Here is a 22,949-nt window from a genome sequence, read left to right on the forward strand (position 1 = left end):
GAGCGCCTCCTTTGTTCAGAGGAACTCTCCTGCTTTGCAGTATCACCGTCCCCCCGCGTGTCCCCGGGGCCCTCTCCCAGCCAAAGTGAGGAGCCCGTGCCCAGATGCAAATGACTTTCCAAGGTCCTTGTGATCGCTCATTAACTTTCCGCGGGCATAAGTCCTAACTTTATTATTGACTGCACAGAATACACAATCCACCGACCTCTGCCACCTGCAACTAAATCTCTCCCTTCCGATCCATCGCACTGATTCTGCAGCCGGCCAGAAAACTCGAGCCAGCAGTTTAGTCACCTTAAGTGTTTACACGCCCCCCCACCCTCGCCGCCGCCTCCTGGAGCACACACACCACTGCACACACTCACGCCCCAAACATCTTCATTATGGATGTATCAAAGTGCAGATTTAACATTAAAAACACCTCGCAGTCCCTCCGCTGCCGCTTTATTCACTCTGCATCAAATATTTATTGAAAAGAATTTCAGCCCCCTCCCCCTCCGTCCCCGCCGCCGCCGCAGAGCCCCGGTGATGGCAGTGCTTATGCAGATCAGGCCCCGAGAATCAACATATTACAAGCAGCTGACATTTGTCCTGATATATTGAATCGTTAGCGCGACAGAATCACTTAAGCCGGATCCACTAACATCAAGTTTCCTCTCGTTATTGACCCTCGCGGGCCGAGCCTGACAAGTGGAACTGCAGCAAAGTTCATTAATAATGTGAAATAAATCAATTTGCCTGGAGATGGCGGGACGGCTGCAGACTGCAGGAGGCCGCCGCACCTTTCGCCTCCTCTGGATCCCAGTTTTTATTCAATACGGAGCACCACGGTGCTGTCAGGGTGTTCTCATATTAACCCTTTGAAACCTGAACATCTTTTTATTTTTTTTATTTATTTTGCTGCAACAACTTTCACATGCATTTAAAACTTCCAAAACCACAAAAATGCAAATTGCAAAAATTTAGGAATAAATGTCAAGAAGTAGCACAGAAGCCAAAATGTTTTATTCAAAACTTACTAAGAAAAAAATACTAAAAACAAAAAAAAAACATAACTAAAAAAATTAAAGAATAAAAGAAAGAAAATAAAAGAATCACAAAAAATGTAAATAATAATAATAATAATAATAATAATTGCCAAGTTTTTTTTTTGAAAGAAAATATTAAAAATTGTTGGTAAAATAAATACAAAAAATCAGGCATTTAAAGTTGTATGCTTCTCTCCTAAAGCCAAAACAAAAAACATCAGTCCTTCTCCAGTGCTTAAAACATTGTTTGATATGCCTCCCCCTTTTTTGCACAAAGAACAAACAGTCCCTGAGTTAGATCTAAATATCGGTTGTAATTTTGTTCTGAATACGTTGCTGTTCTATAGTCAGGAAAAAGACCCGATGAGGAGCATCGATGGTTGTTTTAGAGAATGTTTGCTCATTAAAATATGAAAAAATGGACCCTGTTTTCCTCTTCATACGGTCAGTACAAACAGCTGAGCAGCTTCTGGATGAGCAGGACTTGATATTTGTGCTCTTTGTGGCGAAGCGGCCGGGTCGTTTCTCAGGACATGTGGTTCCTCAGAGAGCGAACATAAACACAGACTCGCCCCAATATGAAGACAAATAAACCTCCACCGCCTGGCAGCCGACCAGAGAGACGTTTAGGATTCCTCACGTTCATCAATCATCTTTGTGACAGCGATCGGGACGGCAGCGGCTGCAGAGAGGCTGTGGCTGCAGAGGCTGCAGCTGCAGAGAGGCTGCAGCTGCAGAGAGGCTGCAGAGGCTGCAGCTGCAGAGAGGCTGCAGCTACAGAGAGGCTGAAGAGAGGATGCAGCTACAGAGAGGCTGCAGAGAGGCTGCAGCTACAGAGAGGCTGAAGAGAGGATGCAGCTACAGAGAGGCTGCAGAGAGGATGCAGCTGCAGAGAGGCTGCAGAGAGGCTGCAGCTGCAGAGAGGCTGAAGAGAGGATGCAGCTGCAGAGAGGCTGCAGCTGCAGGGAGCATGCAGACAGGCTGTAGAGAGGCTGCAGAGAGGCTGCAGCTACAGAGAGGATGCAGCAACAGCGAGGCTGCAGCTGCAGAGAGGCTGCAGGGTCACAGGTGGACCTGCGGGGTCAACAATAACTCTAAATGTGTTATATTAACATTCATTTCATTTAGAGTTCATTTGAACCTGAAAATAACGACGTGACAAGTTGCTACAGATGCACAGATAGTTTCATCTCAGGTATCGATCACCTCCTCCTCCTCCTCCTCCTCCTCCTCCTCCTTTTTTTGCATTTTACTTTTAAGCCCCCCCTCCCTCCACAAAAAGTGCCATGCTCATTTTTGCAGCCTGTCCGTCTCCGCCTCTTATTTCTTCATCATTCCTCGCTCCATCGATTCCTCTGCTTCATCAAGCGCCCACGCCGCAACCACACCTCTCACACCTTGGCAGCCGGCGGTCGGCAGCAGTAGCGGTGACGGCAGGCAGGAAGTTGCAGCGTCAGCCGATCGGGACGTCCTTCAGCGGCCGCTTTGACGGCGGGAGGGAAGGTCAGAGCTGCTGACAGAGGAGGATCACTTCATTTCCCATTCCTACCTGAGGAGGAGATCAAACATCCGTGATGGAGGAGAGTCGCTTCGATCAACGCCGCTACACCAACCAGATTAGTGACGATCAATTCTCTCTGAGCCGCTGCTGCTGCTGCTGCTGTGGAAACAGGCGGCCAATACATGGAGGGCTTTACAATCAATGCATGAAATCCTGACACATGAATTCACCCCGAAAACCTCACATTTAAAGCACCTGCACAGCTGAGTGCACACACTGTTTTTAATGCTTCTCACCTTTAACCCAGTGCCTACAGAGGTGTTTCTGCTTATTATGATGTTGAGAATTTGGCTGACATAATATTTCCTAAAATCCTAAAAACATCCTAACATCTGAGAAACTTCCTAAAATCTGAGAAACGTCTTAAAATCCCAGATATGTCCTTACTTCCTAGATATGGTCTAAAATCCTAGAAATGTCTGAAATTCCTCGAAATGTCCTAAAATCCAAAAAACGTCCTACAATCTGAAAAACATCATAAAATCAGAGAGACATGTTAAAATCCTCGTAACGTCCTGAAATCTGAGAAATATCCTAAAATCTGAAAAACGTCCTGCTCACAATAATTCACCCAAATCCCAAATTTAAAGCGCCTGCACAGCTGGGTGCACCTGCTCAGTTTTTAATGGTTTTGGTCAACAAACCAGAATATTAGATAAACATATTGAAATTGTGTCATTCAATCAAATAATACATTTTTCTTTTTTAGTGTGTCATGTTAGATGTCACACATGTGCCGGAGTTAGATAGCAGCATGGAGGCCAGTGAAAATGGTAGAGCGGTTACTTCTTTATTCTTCATGTTTCAAACTCAATGTTGACTAAACTGGAAACATTGCATGAGCACGAATTTATGGTTGACATGAAATTAACTAAAATCCTTGAAATGTCTTCATATCTGAGTAACGTGTTGAAATCCTCGAAATGTCAGTGTGCTTAAATGTACCTGAAGTTTGTTTAAGGTGGAGTTTTTATTTTTATATAATGCTGAAAGTTAAATAAATAATAATAATTAGTTGAATACCCCTGCTGTAAACCATCTTCAAGGACATTAGAAGGTGAATTTTAAAAAAATAATAATTTAAAGTAAAGTTACCCAGGTTTTAAAGGGTTAAATTGGAGCATCACATTTAGGTGCATAAATCAACAGCAGAACACTGTAATTAAATTGAATGTAGATTTAGAGTAAAAACTAAACTTTGGTGAAACATGAGCTTTTGCGTTTGCAGAAACAGGTTTTGAATGTGCTCTGGCGTGCAGAGCCGCTCTCTCTGACGGCTTTGTTTGAGCCTCTCTGTGCTGTTATTTCTTTGTGTTTTCTTCGTCCCCGTCAGGAGAAAGTCAGCGATTGGCCTTTGGGTGGCCCCGCTTTAAGAATGCGACCATTTGATCAATTGCATAATGGTAATTATATTATATTGAGTTAATTTGATTGGCGGATAAGTGGTGCTGGCTCAGCGCTCCTCCGTCCTCCCTCCGCTCCTCAGCCGTCCACCACCAGCTACCTTGCTGGTGGAGCTCATTTGCTAATTGAAAAGTGATTGACAAATCAGGAGCTCCATGACTGTGAATCCCCTCAGCCAATTTCCAGCCTCCTGATGCGACAGGCGACGAGCGGCCGAGCGGCAGCGGCGTTCCAGTCAGCCGAGAAGGATTCGGGAAGAGAGCAGCAGAAATCCTTCATTGTGATTCCCGGCGGAGGAGCCGTCGAGCCGCTCAAACTCTCTGTGTCAGTGCCTCTGAAAGTGAGCAATAACAAATCTCCCGGCTAATGGTCAGTGAATTAAGCCGCCAGCCCGTATAGACAGCGTGCCGGAGAGCGGAGGCCTGGGCGCCCAATCACAGCGCCCCGTTACCTGTCACGTCGCCGGGCCACAATCACCACAGACAAGTCCTTTCTTAGCTCGCAGGAGACGAGCGCTCGCAGCTCCCCGGAGAGAGGCCACATCCTGTCTGATGGTTGTCACGCGCAGCTCCGCTCGCTTAGCGAGAGAAATCAGGAGCCAGCAGTGATCACGCAGCGAGGCTGACAGACAGCGACACGCCGTCAACCCCCAAATTCTCTCAACACGAGAAGGTGAGACACCTGAGCGGGAGGGCAGGGAAACCGAGAGACGATGAAGCTCGGGGAATAAACAAGTGAGACCAGACCGAGTCTTCACTTTATAATACGGCCAAAAATTTACTCTTTTACTTATAATTATCAGGCCTTTTAACCCTTTAAAGTCAGGCACCCCACCAACAGCCTCAGAGAGCCGTCTGCAGGATCCTGTTCAAATAAATCTAAATTAAAAACCACAATCACTCAAATATTCATGGATACGAAGAAAAGATGAAGCTCGGGGAATAAACGAGTGAGACGAGTCTTTAGAATCACTGAACTACAAAACCTCATATATATATATATATATATATATATATATATATATATATATATATATATATATATATATATATGTGTGTATACACAAAATAATCTAATCTAAAATAATAACATTAATAGTTAGATTTATTCTCTCTGCAGCAGAAAGCTGAGGTTTCGGGTTTCGGCATCTTGACGTTATTACCTCACTGAAGTGACGTGAGCGTTGTGTTTGGCCTAAATTAGGCAGGATTTCCCAAAGATGGATGGTGGAGGTTGTTGTTTGCATAGTTTCAGTAGATTTTTGGAAACAGAGAGTAGATGAAGCTCAGGGAATAAATGGTCGTCTCATTTCACAGAGGAAGATTTGAACCTTTAACCATTGTAGCTCTGCTACCAAAGAGACGCTCGAAAACAAGGAGCATGTGTAAAAATGAGAAATTAAATTTGACGTTTTGCTCTTTTTTTTGGCACAAACAGGCTCCCATACATGTTTTCACGGAGGGATGAAGTGAGTAAAAAGAGAAGTGGTGCATGTTTCTGCACGCCTCCCTCCGCTCGCTGAAAGGGGACTCTCTGTAACCAGCTTTTGTTTGAACGCCCCCCCGACACATTCACAACAACCGGCCAATCAAAGAGAGAGCCCTGCTATCTACCCAGCATGCACGCTGCTGCCCCGCCATCACTCTCCCTTAACGGTCTTTAATTAATCCCGATTATCGCTACAGGGGGTCATTGTCCCCGAGTGAATGGCAGCGTTACACGGTCAATTTACCGCTGTGTTCTTATCAATGCCAGCCTTACATAACCCCGAGTTAAAGGAGCTAATTAGCTGGAAAATACATGACAAGTCAATTGTGGCGCCGCAGAGGACAGAATGAGGCGGCGTCCTCAGCGAGCGTCTGCTGGTCACAGATACTGTTGTCCCGCTGCCTGCTGGGTCCAAAGGTCACCAGATAATGTTTGTATGGCACCTCTGAAGACACTTTACTGATCGCTTTACTAATTCTCAGCAGACTCAAGAGCAAATATCCGTTTCATTTCCAGTGAATAATGATTTTGAAATGATTTTACTGTTACGGGCAACTACAACGTTCAGCGTTTTTTAAGAAGCAGCATTGGAAAGTAAAAGATTTAAATCCCTGCTCCTTTGAAATAAATAACTTTACTTCTGTTCTCCTAAATAAATGCCAAATAAACAACTTTAAATATCTTCTTTAAGCATCTTACAGCCAGATTACGAGACAACGTGAACCACGATTATCGTTAAGATCCATTCATCTGCAAATTGTTTTCTTAGTTAAAAAATACAGCAAAGACTCATTAAAAACACAGTTTTTGTTGTTTGTTGGATGTTTGTGAATCTCTGCTGGTCTGTTGAGTCTCTGCTGGTCTGTGTGGAGTCTCTGCTGGTCTGTGTGGAGTCTCTGCTGGTCTGTTGAGTCTCTGCTGGTCTGTTGAGTCTGTGTTGAGTCTCTGCTGGTCTGTGTTGAGTCTCTGCTGGTCTGTGTTGAGTCTCTGCTGGTCTGTTGAGTCTCTGCTGGTTTGTGTTGAGTCTCTGCTGGTCTGTTGAGTCTCTGCTGGTCTGTTGAGTCTCTGCTGGTCTGTGTTGAGTCTCTGCTGGTCTGTGTTGAGTCTCTGCTGGTCTGTGTGGAGTCTCTGCTGGTCTGTTGAGTCTGTGTTGAGTCTCTGTTGGTCTGAGTTGAGTCTCTGCTGGTCTGTTGAGTCTGTGTTGAGTCTCTGTTGGTCTGAGTTGAGTCTCTGCTGGTCCCCTCAGTGTGAGGGACTCGGCATGCGTTGTGGGTCTGGACCTGCAGCAGGAAGCCTCCCGGTGAAGGTGATTTTGTGGGATCTGGTCCTGCAGCTGTTGGATGTGTTGGTGCAGCTGATTGATTCCTGTAATTAAAGCTTTATGATTGTTGTGATTCCTGCCGAGGACAGAGGAGGGAGGCGGCACATCTGCAGCGTAATGATGTGTTTTGTGAAGGCTGCGAGCGGCGGCTTGTTTCCTCCCCGACACTAAGTGCTTTCTGTTTGTTTCTGCTGTTCGGTAATACTAATGAGAGGTAACATCTGAATCTATCCCTCAAATGTCTGAACAGGGAAAAAGCATGAACTGTTGCTTTTGGCAGCGGCTCCGGAGCCACCATAACACGCTGTTAGTGCTGTTTCTCCTTTGGCTTTTGATGGCGGCGGGGAATTTATGTGGCAGTGGATCTATCTTACGGAGCGGCCCATCTGCCCGGAGCTGCCTCCGCTGGCAGCGGCTCCGCAGCTCTGCAGATTGCTAATGTGGCATTAAACAATAAATGGACGAAACGCCGTTCCTTCAGTAATTCCTTCAAGCCGTCAGAGTCAGCAGCTGCAGCGTGCTGCTTTTTCTATCGTCGGACCACAAACTGGTTCCACTGTGGACGCCATCGCAGCTTTATTTACACTGCACATCTCATTACAGGCTCAGTGGGCCGCACTTTACAGCAAAAGTTCCACATTTAAGGAAAGAAACCATTCTGGTGTCTGGACTCGGAGGATATATACTGCTCATACCTCTGTTTGGGAATAATCATGTTGTAGTTTTTGTACTGCAGTTCCTTTCAGTTTGGGGGCTTTGGGGTGTAAACAGGAAGTTTTGGACCGAGATCGACACCGTTTTTCTCGTGCTGCATTCACGCGACTTTCACGAGTGTTGAAACCTTTGAAATCTGAGCACATTGGTTTGATTTCTCTCAAAAATGTGGAAACCTTGGTCAGAAAGCTGGAAAAAAATATCCAGGGGAAAGACTATATTAATAATTATCATAACTGCATTATGTAATATCTTTATATTATTATTATTATTATTATACATTTATATTAGGTTAAAAAATAATATATTTTACAAAATTATAATTTTTAAGCACTTTTGCATGTAAATTTTCACATTTTCAGAAATCAAGCCAAAATGCTCAGGTTTCAAAGGGTTAAAAAAAACAGAGTTTAATGAGATGAGATTTTGAAATTTTTTTTTTGAAAAGTTTTATAAAAGCTAAGATAATCTTGATAATATGTTATCCGAGGAACACCTTTAGGAAATTTCTTAAAATTTCGCACAAACGTCAACTCTGAGACACAGATTAACTGATAAGAATTTGTTGGTCAAAGGTCAAGGTCACTGTGACCATGTCCATCACATTCTTGTAGTGCAATATCTTAAAAAAAATTTGAGGGAATTTCTTGCCATGCCATTCTAATGAACATGATATCTCAAGAAGGCCTTAAGAAAATGTCTTTAAATTTGGCACAAACATCCACTTGGAGTCAATGAATAACTAATGGGATTTTGATGGTCATAGGTCAAGGTCACTATGACCTTACATCTTTCTCATTCTTGTTAAAGTGTTAACTGAGGGGAACACCTTAGGGAATTTCTTCAAATTTGGCACAAACATCCACTCAGAGACACAGATGAATTAATAACAATTTGTGGGTCAAAGGTCAAGGTCATTGTGACACTTTCCATCATGTTCTTGTGAATGCAATATTGTAAGAACAACTCAAGGGATTTTTAAAAAAATTTGGCACAAACGTCCACTTGGACTCAACAATGAACTTATGAGATTTTGATGGTCATAGGTCAAGGTCACTGCGACTCTGCCCAACTCATTCTTGTGAATGCAATATCTCAAGAACACTTTGAATCCAAATTCAAATTTGGCACAGATATCCACTCGCACTCAACGATGAACTGACTTGAATTTGGTGGTCAGTGGTCAAGGTCACCATGAGCTTGCATCCATGTCGTACTCGTAAGTGAATCTTTGTCTCTGGTTTTGTTGTAGGTGCAGTGAGAGCAGCAGCGGGTGATGAAGTGGGAGGTCTGACTGGTGTGGATCGGAGAGCAGGTCAGAAATCCTTCGTTTCGTGCGTTTTTATGTGCGATCTTTGTGAAAATGTTTTCACGTTTTAAATGTCCATGTGAGACTGTTTGGACTCTGCGCGGGGACGGCTGCTTGACCCCGAGCGTGACCTCTGACTGTATGATGAGACATTATGAAAGAATCATTTGCTGACTTTGGAGCGCCGCAGCGCTCAGACTCATCAAAGTGAAGCTCTGGATGCTCAGAAGGAAAAAGAAACAGAGGTTTGGGGTCGGTGTGTGGGCGGCGGGGGCGTCCCGCGGAGGCGGCTGTTTTCTCTCCACACACCGGGCACCGAGCACGCCTCCGCTCCTCGCCACTCTGACGTTAGCTCGCTGCGAGGCGTTTATTTTTGCTGCGTCGTGTGCGGCGGCCCCGACATCTCTTTCATCCCGAGTGTTGCGCGCCCCGAGCCGAGGCCCGCAGGCGGATCTCCTGCTGACGAGCTGCTAAAGAGAGATTCTCGCCTGCAGACCGGTGAGTGTTTGTTTGAGCGGGAACACGCGTGTTTGCAGAGCGGCCGAGGATTTCAATACAACACGGGCGGAAGGTCGCAGAAACACGGACAAATGTCAAAACCAGAGTTCAGCAGAAAGAAGATATGAAGCAAACTGAGCGTTTTGATTTTACAGATCATCTGCAGTTTCCTCTGGACAAAAACATCTGATCGTGGTCACGCTGACAGTACTCACGTCCTTTACTGCAGTAAAAGTACTCATAACAATGAATATAAAATACTCCATCACAAGGAAAACTCTGAGCCAGTTCCTTTTATATATATATAATTTTCCAATCACCTAAAATTCCACCTCATGTGAGCGTAAAACTTTTATGTGATAAATGGGAGGTTATTTTTTTTTTTTTTGATAAATTGACGTTTTCAGCTCGGCTTATTTTATATTCCCAATTTCAGTTTCACACTTAATGAAAACCCACTTTGAGTGATCGTCATTTTTTAATCACTTTTTCAGGGTCATTTACTCATTTTGTTTTAACTTTCTTTTTCTTTTAATTGTTTTTAGAAGTTTTTCATTATTTCCTAGTTTTGTTGTGTTGTGTTGCGTTGCCTTGCTGGCTCTGCGATATGTTGCGGTGATGTTTGGCGGAGGATAAAACGAGTTTGATATTGTTTGAAATATTCAGTACAGTCAAAAAATGATTAATCGATTGTTGATTTTACAGAATAATCGATTTAGGAAAGTAGTTACAGCCTGACTTTAACCTCGTGCTGCGTCAGCAGGAGTAGAGCTGGACTCATGATGAGCGTCCCTTTAAGTGTGTTCAGTGTTTCCTGCTGCTGGCTGATGGCGGTGTGTGTGTGTGTGTGTGTGCGTGTGTGTGTGTGTGTGTGTGTGTGTGTGTGTGTGTGTGTGTGTGTGTGTGTGTGTGTGTGTGTGACCTGTTGAAGTGTGTCTTTGAGTTCCCCTTGTTGCAGCAGCAGCAGTGCGGGCGTCCGCGGGTCAGAGGTCGCGGGGTCGTCATCATCCTCTACTTTGCCTAATTACAGCGGGGGTGAGCGTTTCTCGCGCTGCGGCGGCGTGAATGGTCCTGATGGGAGAAGCGTGGCAGCGGTTGTGGAAATCTTTAATATTTAATACATCGATTAACATTAACAACTGAGGCAGAACTGTTTCAACAGTTCCATTATTATTTGATCTCTCTCCATCGAGCGGTGATGGCTGGAATAATGAAAGGTGGATCTCTATTTCAACCTTGAAGGGGCTGGGCAGAGTGCCAGTAATGAAGACGTATTAAAGCTTAATGTAGCTTAATGTAGCAGGTGTCATATATATAATGTACAGAAGCTCTTTCTAAAGCATTATATTCATCGCTACTACCTTAAAAGCCACTAAATCTTGTGGGCTAAGTTAGTCCGGCTATGATTCTCTTCCAATTAATCAATAGAAAAATTGTTAACACACCTTAACTGGGATCCATTAGAGTGTCCCTGGGTAATAAATGTTCTGCCTGCTGCACTCAGGTTAATGGGCAAAGTTGAGAGAAGTGACCACTAAATCTGCAAGGACACCACATTCACACCGGCTGAGCCTCCATCGCTGGCAAATGACCGCGCCTAAGAGCTCGCCGCTAATCAATTGTTTCTGTGCGGGAGGCAGAGAGAGAGAGCATCAAGTATGATTCATTTAACCTCCCTCTGGATCCTCAGCAGGCCGCTTCATACCGCTCACATGTATTGATACAGAGGCCACTCATCACTGTCGGCCGGCTGACACAGAAACGCTGCGGTGATGTATCGGCGGGGCTCTCTGAGGGAGGACCCGGCCGACCTCCTGCAGCACGCACACACAGCATGTCTGCTCATCAAGCCGCATTTTAGTCCTCCGAGTCGCATTTTAGGACTTTTACTCTGTTTGTTCTGCGGCGTGCGTGACATTGCGTTCAGTCGGCACACGACCGAGACGTCAGCTTCGTCATAACGGAGCACCCTGAGCGCTCACCGAGTCGCTCAGATATCCGCCGCAGGCCGAAGATGTGAAATTCACACGTATTAATGTACTTACACTTTGCACTGTATCTGAGGACGGATTTCTAAACCAGGCTATCGGACACAAGCTGAGGGGTCCAAAGTGTCAGGGGCCCCAACTGGCCCTCACCTGCAAACTGTCAATCAAATAAACACGTACCGACCACAAAGAGACACAAAACCACCACCCCCCTCCAGAAAAAAAAATAACACAAAATGACCTCAGAGAGCCTCAAAATGACTATAAAAAGGGGCAAAACGGTCAAAAGGAGACACAGAATAACCCCAAAAGACACAAAAGGACCCAGAAGAGACACAAAAGGACGTCAGGAAGGCACAAAATTCCAAGAAAATAAAAGACAAAAAATCCCCAAAATGATCTGATAGAGACAGAAACGACGACAAGGAGACACAAAATAACTACAAAAATGGGCAAATCACCCAAAAACAGAGACACAAAATGACAAAATCGTGCATGTCCACAAAAACACAACCTCTAAAAGCACAAGATTAAAGGTGTCACATGTTAAACGTTTTATTGTCAGTTCTGCATCAACATAAAACCCATAAAGATAATCTTTATTTGTGTACAGACTTTGCATTCTGAGTTTTCAGATGTGAATTTGGATCAGTGCAGCAAACTGAAGTTTACCGATTAACGCTTCACTGTTAATCACACTGGGGTTCAGTTTAGGCACAAAAACACCTAGTTTTGGTTTGGAAAAGATCTTTTTCGGGGTTAAAATACGCAGTTTGTCTGTGTAAATCCTGCAGGAACACAAAGAGGTTTTGATGGAAAGCAACCGTTTTTACAGCACGATATCTGCTGGAAAAACAGCAACTTTGTTAAATAAAACGTTTGATGCCTCAGAGTCTGCAGGAACATTCAGGGCAGCATTTTCTTATATATATTATATATATTCTCCAAATTTTAGCAGTCCTGAAGCAGGTCTGAGTGAAAACTACAATCAAAGTATCCTGTTAAAAAAAGAAAATATTCAGGATGTCTTCAGTCACATTTGTTAGCTGCAGAATCTTAATGAAAAGTTTGATTTAAAACGTGCTGAAATAATGAAGAAAATTATGACAAAAAGTGAGCAGAAACATTTTAAATCGAGTTGTGAAGACTACAATAAAAAATATCTCGTTAAAAAAAGAGAATATTCAGTATTTCACCAATTACACTTAATTTCAGAATTTTAATGGAAAGTTTGATTTAAAATGTGCCGAAATAATGAAAGTTATGACAAAAAGTGAGCAGAAACACTTTAAATCGAGTTGTGAAGACTACAATAAAAAATATCTCGTAAAAAAAGAGAATATTCAGTATGTCCTCAATAACATTTGTTAGCTGCAGAATCTTAATGGAAAGTTTGATTTAAAACGCACTAAAGTGAAGAAAATGATGAAATAAAATTAAAAGAAACAATTTAAAATGAGTTGTGAAAGTATGAAAATACGTCATAAAAAAGAGAATATTCAGTATGTCCTCAGTAACATTTGTTAGCTGCAGAATCTTAAAGGAAAGTTTGATTTAAAACGTGCTGAAATAAGAAAACAGGACGAAAAGTGAGCAGAAACACGTTAAATCAGGTAGTTTGAACACACGCGTCTCTGCAGCTGCGCGCTCACATCTTAATCACATTAGTTTCCTCTCTGTGCTCCGCTATTATTATTATGGTTATGATTTCGGGGATGAGTCAGCTCCCATGCATCACGGCGTAAAAGGGCCCCAAGAGCATCGACGTGCGGGCAGACAGAGGGGCCCTGCTCGGCCCCGGCTCCACTCGGAGCTGTCACAGAATTAGATCAGGAGGAAAGTGTATGTGACAAGAGCTAATTAAGTCCCATCATGGCGCGGCGGCGGACAGGAGGGGAGGGAAAACGCCTGAGGTAATTGCATTTACTTCATCTTGTAATGTGGGCCATCATAACTGCTAATTCAATCGTACAATCATTCTGCCAACTCCTGGCCATTAAGCACACATTTAATTGCTTCCATAAAGCTTTTAATATGCAGCGCACAGAGCGGGCGACGTGACACGGACCCTCGCCACCGGCCAACATGCAGATGTCCCGCCGTCACCACGGAGACCGTCCGGGGGCGTCGTGTTATTGGACAGTCCTGTTTCCAATACATCACCGTGAGACGAGTGTTTGGGGTTCAGGGTCGTAATTCAGAGGCTGGATGGATGGATATCTCTCACACACACACACACACACACACACACAGACACACACACACACACACACACACACAGACACACACACACACACACAGTCTTATCTTGTAACGCACGTTATCTGTGCAGCGGCTTTCAACAACAAGGCAGGTCAAAGTGTTTTACATAACACATGACAGATATAAAAGGGGACGATGAAAAGAGCCGGAATTAAGATTTTAAACTAAACACAGACGAACGGAGAGCCGACAACAGTGATATTCAACTTACGGCCCCCGGGCCAAATCTGGCCCCTGATAGGCCCCTGGGCCCCTAAATGTAAAGTGATTGACTCTGTGAATAGTTTTTGTCCTTTTAGTCTCCATAAGGTGTCAGAGACATAAAACAGCATCAAAACAGAGCTTGTTGATCACAAAAAGAGCCCGAGGAGGATCCCCCACACCCCCGACAGAGGACACAGCTGAGACACTGATGTCCTAAAATCCTGGAAACATGGTAAAATCTGACATCTCTGCTCTGTACCTGAGGTCTTACAAACAGCCAGTTTGGGCTCCAAATGTTAGGAATCACAGTTCGGAGGTAAATGAACTCGTTAGTGACGGATTCAGTGGACCGAACCGTGTCGCCGTGAGGCGTTGTGGTTGTAAATGTGTGTTTTCAGAGCGCCGCAGCAGCAGCGGCGTGGTGCTGTGTCTCCATATGAGAGCTGTCTGTGGCCACATTGAGACGTGTCGTGATAAGCAGGCGTGCTCTGAGGGCGAGAGGAGGCGAGGGGGGAGGAGAGGAGAGGAGAGGAGAGGAGAGGAGAGGAGAGGAGGGGGGAGGCAGGTCTGATAACAGAGCTCAGGGGCCCTGACAGCACAGACATATATAACAGGCCAACAAAGCCCTGCAGAGACAGACCATCAATACCCACACATGTACACCATCATTACAAAGCCCCGTGTCAATAGCCGCCGTGTTATGGAGCAGTCTCTCAAATTAAAATCTTGTATCAAACTGCATCTGATGGCAACAACTATTTAGTGGCCATATTTTATGGGCGAGCCAATGAAAAGCAATAACAGTTTTATTTAATGTATCTGCTGCTGGCAGCTGCCGGCCACACAGCCTCTTAATAGGAGCTGTCCATCACTGTCAGCACAGCGCCGCCGCCCGACCACGGGCCGGCCGTAATAAACATGAGGGGAGATAACAACGCCGCCGCGCTGTTGTTAACTTCCTGCTCAACCAACCGTTTGTCATCCGACTTTGTAACGCTCATAATGCGCCGCTTGTTCCTCTTTTCATCCTGTTTTCAACCCTTAATTCAACCGCGGACGAGCAGCGACTGACGTCTAAACGTTAAAGTAACAGGACAGGTCCAACAGGACAGATCCAACAGGTCAGATCCAACAGGTCAGGTCCAACAGGACAGATCCAACAGGACAGAGCCAACAGGTCGGGTCCAACAGGACAGATCCAACAGGACAGATCCAAATGGACAGGTCCAACAGGACAGATCCGACAGGACAGATCCGACAGGACAGGTGCAACAGGACAAATCCAACAGGACAGGTCCAAAGGGACGGGTCAGGTCCAACAGGACAGGTCAGGTCCAACAGGACAGGTCAGCTCCAACAGGACAGGTCCAACAGGACGGGTCCGACAGAACGGGTCCGACAGGACGGGTCAGGTCCAACAGGACGGGTCAGCTCCAACAGGACAGGTCAGGTCCAACAGGACGGGTCCAACAGTATATACACATATATATATATATATATATATATATATATATATATATATATATATATATATATATATATATATATATATGTATATACAAACTTTTTGAAAGTGAAAAAGAGAAAAAATGAAGGCAAATTGCTCAGGTTTCAAAGGGTTAACCCTTTCTTTTTTGTAGTTTTTTAAATGATTTATGTTTGTGTTTTGTTTCAACCTGTCACCCAACCTGCCAAAATACACACACATACAAATATATATACAAATAAATACTGTTCTTAGTTGTACAAATACATTGTTTTTTAAAATGAAATATTACCCCCGTCACAAAGCGTTTTCTGAATGTTTTCCAGAAGTGAATTATGTCAGGATTATTGCAGCGTGTATTTCTATCAATGCGTGTTTGTATACACGACATGTGTGTGTGCCACTGAATACGTTTCTCCCAGCATGCACTGCAGAGCCTGCCTTCCCCTTGATTAGAGGACAGCAGTGTGGGTAATAAGAGCGCGGCGTTCTGGGTGCAGTTTTAATCTTTATAAAAACCTTCACCCGGGTCCCCCGTCCCACAGGAGGGAGATTAAATGCTTCTTCACATTAGTAATGTCAGCACAAAATGATTATCTTTTCTGAATAATTTATTCCTCAGCCCGGCGTAATTTTCTTATCTCTCCCTTTTTGCCTCTTTTGCTCTGCAGGAGACAGTAAATGGCTGTTAGTCTCCAGAAAACCTATGGATCGCCGTTTCCATCAATCAATTAAAAAACACTTACCTCACACTCAACATGATTTATATCTTGTTAATAGAATTGTCTCACTATATCCCTATATTATTATAGCCTTAATTCCATTAGCTGTTTGCTTAATGCTTTTTTTAAGGCTGACCTCCAGGAGCAGCCAGATAGAGGGGGGATTAGTCCAATATTGGCCAGAAAACTGAGCCTCTTTCTGGGAATGTTGTAGGTCAGGGCAGCCGGCGGACTCTGGACGCTGACTCCTGATTGGCTGTCGTAATCCCAAAGACCTCATCCTTTTCATTATTCCCTATTTACTGCCGTGGCATTCAATTAAATGACCTCTTTGTGAAAGACAGATCATTGCATGCAGCGGTGGCTCCGACCTCTTTGGCTTGTGATCCCTTCAGAGGAAACACAGTCCAATCGTGTCTCTTTATCGCAGATTAAAGTCTTTATATGGATCTGATAAGTTTAACTGCAAAGATTTTAAGCTTAAGACAAACATGGGACATGGACGCTGAATGTCACATGTTCTCATGCCAAAATAAACATCACGCCACCTGTACGTGTACGTGAAATGTGCAATAATGACAAATAATACTAATGCTGGCTCCGCCGATTTGCATTATTCAAAGCGGTTCAGGCTTGTACATCAGACCGGACTGACAAAACTGGAAATCGACCCACCTCCACCAAAACAAACATAAATACCAGGTGTCATGAGTTTATTGTGCTGAAACAAACTGTTAAATGTTCTTCCACAAAAAAAAAACAACCCAAAAAACAAAGCCGCTGACTGTCACATCCTTCAGTATCAAAATGTTCTAAAATCTTTGTCCTTAAGTCCTGGAAACACACTAAAATCATCAAAATGTCCAAAAATCCTTGAAACTTCCTAAAATCTGAGAAAAACAAGAAATGCCCTTAAGTCCAGAAAATGTCCTAAAATCTGTGAAATGTCCTAAAATCCAAAAAATGACCTTCATATTGGGAACCACAGATTGGGCTGTTCACGTTCACGATGTAAACCTGCAGAAATAACGTAGTCTTTTTAAAAGAAATGGATTTGTTTATGGACTCATGTCACACTTTTAGTACAAGAAAGTAGTAAAATCCTAGAAAAGTCCTAAAATCAGAGAAAGGTCCTAAAATACTAGGAACGTCATTAAGCCTGAAAAATGCACTAAAAACCGAGAAATCTCCTAAAATCCAAGAAAAGTCCTAAAAATCCGAGAAATGCTCTGAAATCCTACAAACCTCCTAAAATCAAAACTGTCTGACCTTCATGTTGGGAACCAGAGCGGGCTGTTCACGTTCACGATGTGAACCTGCAGAAATAATGTGTTTTTTATGATATTTACTGTGAGCGACTTACAGTGAAAACAATCGTTTTAAAAATCCCCGTGACAAAGAGAAAAGTATTTGTTTATGGACTCGTCGTCACACCGATGCTAAGCTAATAATTTAGTCCGTGCCCTTGACACAGTTGCATGTAAGTTACATTTTAAATATTCATCACATACGGCCTCATGAACCCATTACTGTGCTCCATGTTCAATACCCACGAGGCCACACACACACACACACACATCCACACACACACACGCCTTGCGCACGCACGCATATGCCTTGCACACACACACACACACACACACACACACACACACACACACACACACACAGGGGGACAGGATGAGTTAAAAACTAGCAGAAAGTGTCATCAAATAATCAATCATACGCCCCGCCTGTGATTGCTCTCATCTATTACTTAAGCATGTTGCATAGTATTTCAATATATTAGGCGGGGATGAATGGCGAGGACGCACGCAGCTGGTTACAGGAAGCAGATGAATTCAGCTGTGCGAGCTAATGAGGATCATATCTGGCAACCTTTGATACCGAACTTCCTCCTGGTCCATATCAAACAAGCGGCTCTCTGCCGCACAAGGTCAGAGCGAGGAACCGCCCGCCGGCGCTCCGATTGGACGATTCTGCAGCCGCCAATTTACATCCAGCGCCAACACAGGAAGTGATGTGTCCTTTATGGGGACAGGTGGAGGTAAAGGTGTGTAGGACGACTCAGAGGACAGAGACCACATCCTGTCAGACCTGAAATTAGTGATCGCTGTTCCCTGACTTTAATCACAGTGCGCTTTTTTGAAATAATCCTGGATTTTAGGCTCAGCGTGTTTTGAATATTAAAACCAGACCAAGTGCTCTAAAAACATGACGTACCTACGTTCTGTCGTCATCCCCTACAGCAGAAGAAACGTCTCAAATTTTAGAAACATCCTAAAACCCTAGAAAAGTCCTAAAATCCGAGAAATATCCTAAAATCCTAGAAAAGTCCTAAAATCTTAGAAATGTCCTGAAATCCTTGACCATTAAAATCCTAAAAATGTCTAAATTCGTGATAACATCCTGAAATCCTAGAAACATTCTAAAAGCAGAGAAACATAAAATAAAATCTGAAAAATTCCCTAAAATTTTAGAAATGTCATAAAAAATCTGAGAAACATGCTTAAGTCCTAGAGATGTCCCAAATCAAAGTAGTTTTCTGTGATTTTGGTTCGGATCAGACCGAAAGTGTCCTGAGAGTCTGCAGCCGCGCTGACAGGTCTGTGCAGAGCTTTGAGCTAAATGCAACAGCAGCATACAAACAATATCACAGATATTTCGCTAAAATCGTGAACGTCACGTCACGGCGGCACACGTGGAAAAATCTGAGAATCGGCAGAGGAGGAATCATCCTCTGAGAATCAGACGCGTCTGAACACGATTTCATCTGAATCCGTCCAGAAGTCGTGGAGAGATTTCAGTCTTCGACTGAGCTGCTAACTAAAGCATCTCAGAGCCAAACCCTGGTCGTCAGATATGTTTGTGTTATAGATGGTTTCTCAGAGGACGGGGGGCCGGGGGGGCGGGGGGCGCTCTATATTTAGCGTCCTGTGAAACCATCTGCCCGGCAGCGTCTCCGGCTCCACACATCTCTCCCTAATGAGCCTCTTTAAGGCTCTCTGAATTTCTAATGAATAACACGATGCACAAAATAAACACATTGCTATTGATCACGACATAAAGGTTTCTGCTAATTTAATAAGCCCCCCCCCCACCGGCCTCCGCTGCGGTCTGGAAACCTGCCCCCCCCCTCCTCTGTTACTGAAGCAGGACCAGGATCCATGTGGGAATAACAGGCCCAGAGTGGAAATATTCCAGACTAAATAAACCCGCAGGAGGAGATCTGCTGCAGGGCGGGGCGGACCGGCTGAGCTGAATATGAGTCAGCTGAACAGCTGGGGAGAGTCTCAGAGACGTCCACAGGATGAGACAATCGAGGACGAAGGACACTGATCAGTTAGAATCAACAAAACTATCATTTAAAGAGATTCACTGAAAAACACCCACATTTAGGGTAGAGCCGGGCGATATGGAAAAAAGAGTTATCACGATATTTTTTTCATATCAGTTGATATCGATATTTATCACGATATACATCAAATTTAGTTTAAAGGTTCCTTTGACTCCTCAGTGAGATATGAAGATATCATCAGGTTCATTTAGGTTTAAATATTTATTTTCTGTCAGACATTGAACATGACAAATATACTGTAGAGCAGCATCACCAGCTGGAGGACCTATTCTACTAAAACTCACAGAGGTCCAGGTACTAAAATGTCCTCCCAGCAAAGGTCCGAGCCTCAAACCTAAAATCAATATCAACATTAATGAACATTTTACTTTGATTAATGAACGATTATTTGGCTCTTTTTTGTGGTTTGTTTTTTGCCCTCATAGTTCACTGACACAGTGTCATGTGACCATGGTGTGTTGGAGTGTAATAAACATGTGATTTATTATTATTGATTAAACTTTCCAGCATTATATCAAAATAAAAGCTCCATCTGAAACAAACTTCAGGTAAATTGAAGCACATTGTGCTGATAATAGGCCAACCTCTCCTGACTGCAGGACTCTGACTTCAGCTTCTGTCAAACTTCTGTGCTGTTAATCATTTTACTCAGGAATTAAAAACTTTTGAGTCGTCCTACTTCTCCTATAGCTGCCAACAGCCTGCTGACATTCACAGTTAGAGAAAGGCTGAAAATAAGCTCATGTGCTTGTGGCCCCGGGCCCCCAAATCAAGAGCCACTGGAAAGAAGGGTCGCCTAAAAACACCCATGTTTTGGAGCTAAATAACCGGCGAAAAGATATCACTTGGTGGTTAAAACACACCCATATTTGGGGGCTAAAGAGTTGCTGGAAAAACAGTGACGGGTCATGAAAAAGCAACCCTGTTTTGGGGCTAAAATGCTGCTGCAAAGACATCGCTTGGTGGCTAAAAAACCTCCGTGTTTGCAGGCTAAAGAGTTGCTAAATAACAACAAACACAATTTAAACTTTTTTTAAAACGAGCTGCAGATCCTCCCTAGATTTGTTTTTTACTTCTGTAAGTCAAACACAGGAGATGATCCTGTTGACGAGCAGAATTAAATTAAATTGATTGGAGAAAAAGCTTTCCATAATTATTTTGGTTTTTTAGTCAAAGTTTTGCTGTAATCTTCTCCAGGACATAAACCAACTTTATCCTCTTTCACCAGCAGACTCATCTCATCATCCCTTTTTTTTTTTGCTATTAAAAGTAGGATAAACAGAAGACTTAAATGGATGTTTTTTTCATGCCAGATGCCACAAATAAAAAGTCAAATTAATATGTTAATTTTCATGAATCAGTCAGATGAATAATATGTTTTTGATACTTTCAGAAATGTGTGAAATATTTTAAAATAATATTTAAAAAGGCGATGTTGTGGCGGCAGCTCTGCGAAACAAAGCCACAGCGCCGTTATCACGTTACGATGGAGGTTTATGTGGCGTACAGTAGACGGAGCCTCAGATAATTCAGCCTAATTGAATGAAAGCTCTCAGGCCTGATCTCAGCGGGGATATGGAACATTAATTGACATTTGCCGAAGCCAAACAAAGGACAGTAGAGCCGTAACGCTCATTTAAACATATTAATCCGCAGAATAGATTGTCCTCTTCAATCCGTTATTGATTTGAAAACGAGTTAAACAGGAAATCAATCCGCAAAATATAAAACAAACTCTGAGGAGGAGCTTTTCCACAGATTTATGTGAATTTACTTAAACTGGCAGCATTTGATTGGGAGAGCACGTTCAGCCAGCAGCAGGGCCGTCTCCGAAATTTAAACCTGACACCCCCCCGCCCCCCCTTTTACAGTGAACAGGCTCTGTTGTGATGCTTTTTTATGCACTCTGGCACTGTATCTGCCCCAAAAACCTGTTTTAACAGGATGTCCAAGACTTTTTATTGTTATTAGGGACTGTTGGTTATTTATGGGGGGGCTGATGCAACAAGGTGCATTTTTTAAGCAATTTTATATTGCAAATTATTATTTTATTTTTGCTTTGTGACGAGCTAAAGAACGTTAAATGGTTTGTATTTATTTTACTACCAATTTTTAAAGGAAGCCATGAGTTTGTTTTCTGAGATTTTTATTTTCTTTTAATTTTTTTCAGTTATTTATTTATTTATTTTTAGTATTTTGTCAATTTGTTGTGTTTTATTTTTAAATTTTTGCTATCGGAACCGTTATGGCAATTTTTATGTTCTTTCAAAGGTTTTTGCAATTTATTTTCTCTGTGTGTGTGTGTGTGTGTGTGTGTGTGTGTGTGTGTGTGTGTGTGTGTGTGTGTGTGTGTGTGTGTGATGCCTTCCAAACCTGCAGGACAGAAACTGTAAAAACAGAAATTATCGGTGGATTTTTACATTTCTGACAGTCCTTGAACACATCATGGGGATGAACTCTTAACTCAAAGAGGCTCAAAAAAGCATATTTGCATGTTTGGGAAGGTTAGAAAAGAAAACAGCCTCTCCCTCCCTCTGATAATTTTAGTTATTTTTGAAACATCCATGTACATTTAGATCTGTTGTGTTTGTAAAACGTTCAGGGCTGAAGCCTGACGCCGCCGCTGCCTCTTAGAGCAGAATTAAGCTCTTTTTTTTTGGCACACTCTTGTGAAAGTGCAGAGGCTCTTATTGTGGCGGGGCCCCTCTATCCCCCTCTGCGAGTCTCCATCACGAGGCGACAGATAATAAGAAATCCCTGCTCGCTGCTCTTAAAGGCGGCGCGGCGGCGGGGGGTTTTGGATGAGGGGTTAAACTGGTGAGAGCATGTTTGCTGAGCTGTTTGAGGAGCATTCTCATATGGCCCGTGGCAGCGATGGGGGGCGGCGGCGAGGGCGGGGGCTGTTTTTTTCCCGCCGCCTTTCCATCTCAGTGCTCCGGAGTGCAATGATGGAATGACCTGGACTTGATCTTTGAGGGCAACATGCCTGATGGCTCCTGCAGATTGATAAATTGATTCAAAACTATTACCATGGTAAAAAAGCAATAAGGTCATAAAAATTGCATCGGTCCGGCCGGCTAAGTAAATCCGAGGCATTTTCGGGAGCGGGGACGCCGGGACAGGAGACACCGGGCATGAGGTGGAATGAGAGAGCAAGAAATGACTTTGAAGAGCTCATCATCTTCAATCTATTTTTCCTGCCGGGGCTCCATGCCGCTGCATAGAGGCACTTCATTACACGGGAATAACTGTACACAGGCGCGGCCCCGGCCGGCCTCCCCCGGTCCCTCGGGCCCCCGGGGGCCTCCAGCTGCTTAATACCTCATCACTGGCTTCATTGAACGCTTTAATCTGCACTCCTGTGATCAATAGGAGCCCGCTGTAAATTAAAAGGGCCATTTCGCGTAATCAACCCTGTTAATGCTTGTTCTGAAAACCATTATTTGTGGAAGGTATTTAGGAGAAAATTGCCACCGTGACAAGAAGCCCCCCCGGCCCCCCCGGCCCCCCCCTCAGCGTCTGCAGCAGAGCGATGCTGACAGAGATCAGCGGCGGTCAGCAGGGTTTTTTTTTGGGGGGGGGGGTTTGGAGGAGTTTCAGTTGATA

General features: G+C 43.7%; 1 long non-coding RNA gene across 1 annotated transcript in view; it reads left to right on the forward strand.

Annotated features, from left to right (window-relative positions):
* The window catches only part of LOC148186253 (uncharacterized), a 48,323-nt gene that overhangs the window by 3,755 nt on the left and 21,619 nt on the right, over window positions 1-22,949 (forward strand). Inside the window, exon 2 of the long non-coding RNA XR_015775137.1 lies at window positions 8,769-8,831. This is a non-coding gene — a long non-coding RNA (uncharacterized LOC148186253). The remainder of the gene's footprint in view (window positions 1-8,768; window positions 8,832-22,949) is intronic.

This window comes from Plectropomus leopardus, chromosome 20 (genome assembly GCF_026936395.1).
Source record: "Plectropomus leopardus strain MGB_pleo_1.0 chromosome 20, ASM2693639v1, whole genome shotgun sequence".
NCBI classification, from domain to species: Eukaryota; Metazoa; Chordata; class Actinopteri; order Perciformes; family Serranidae; genus Plectropomus; species Plectropomus leopardus.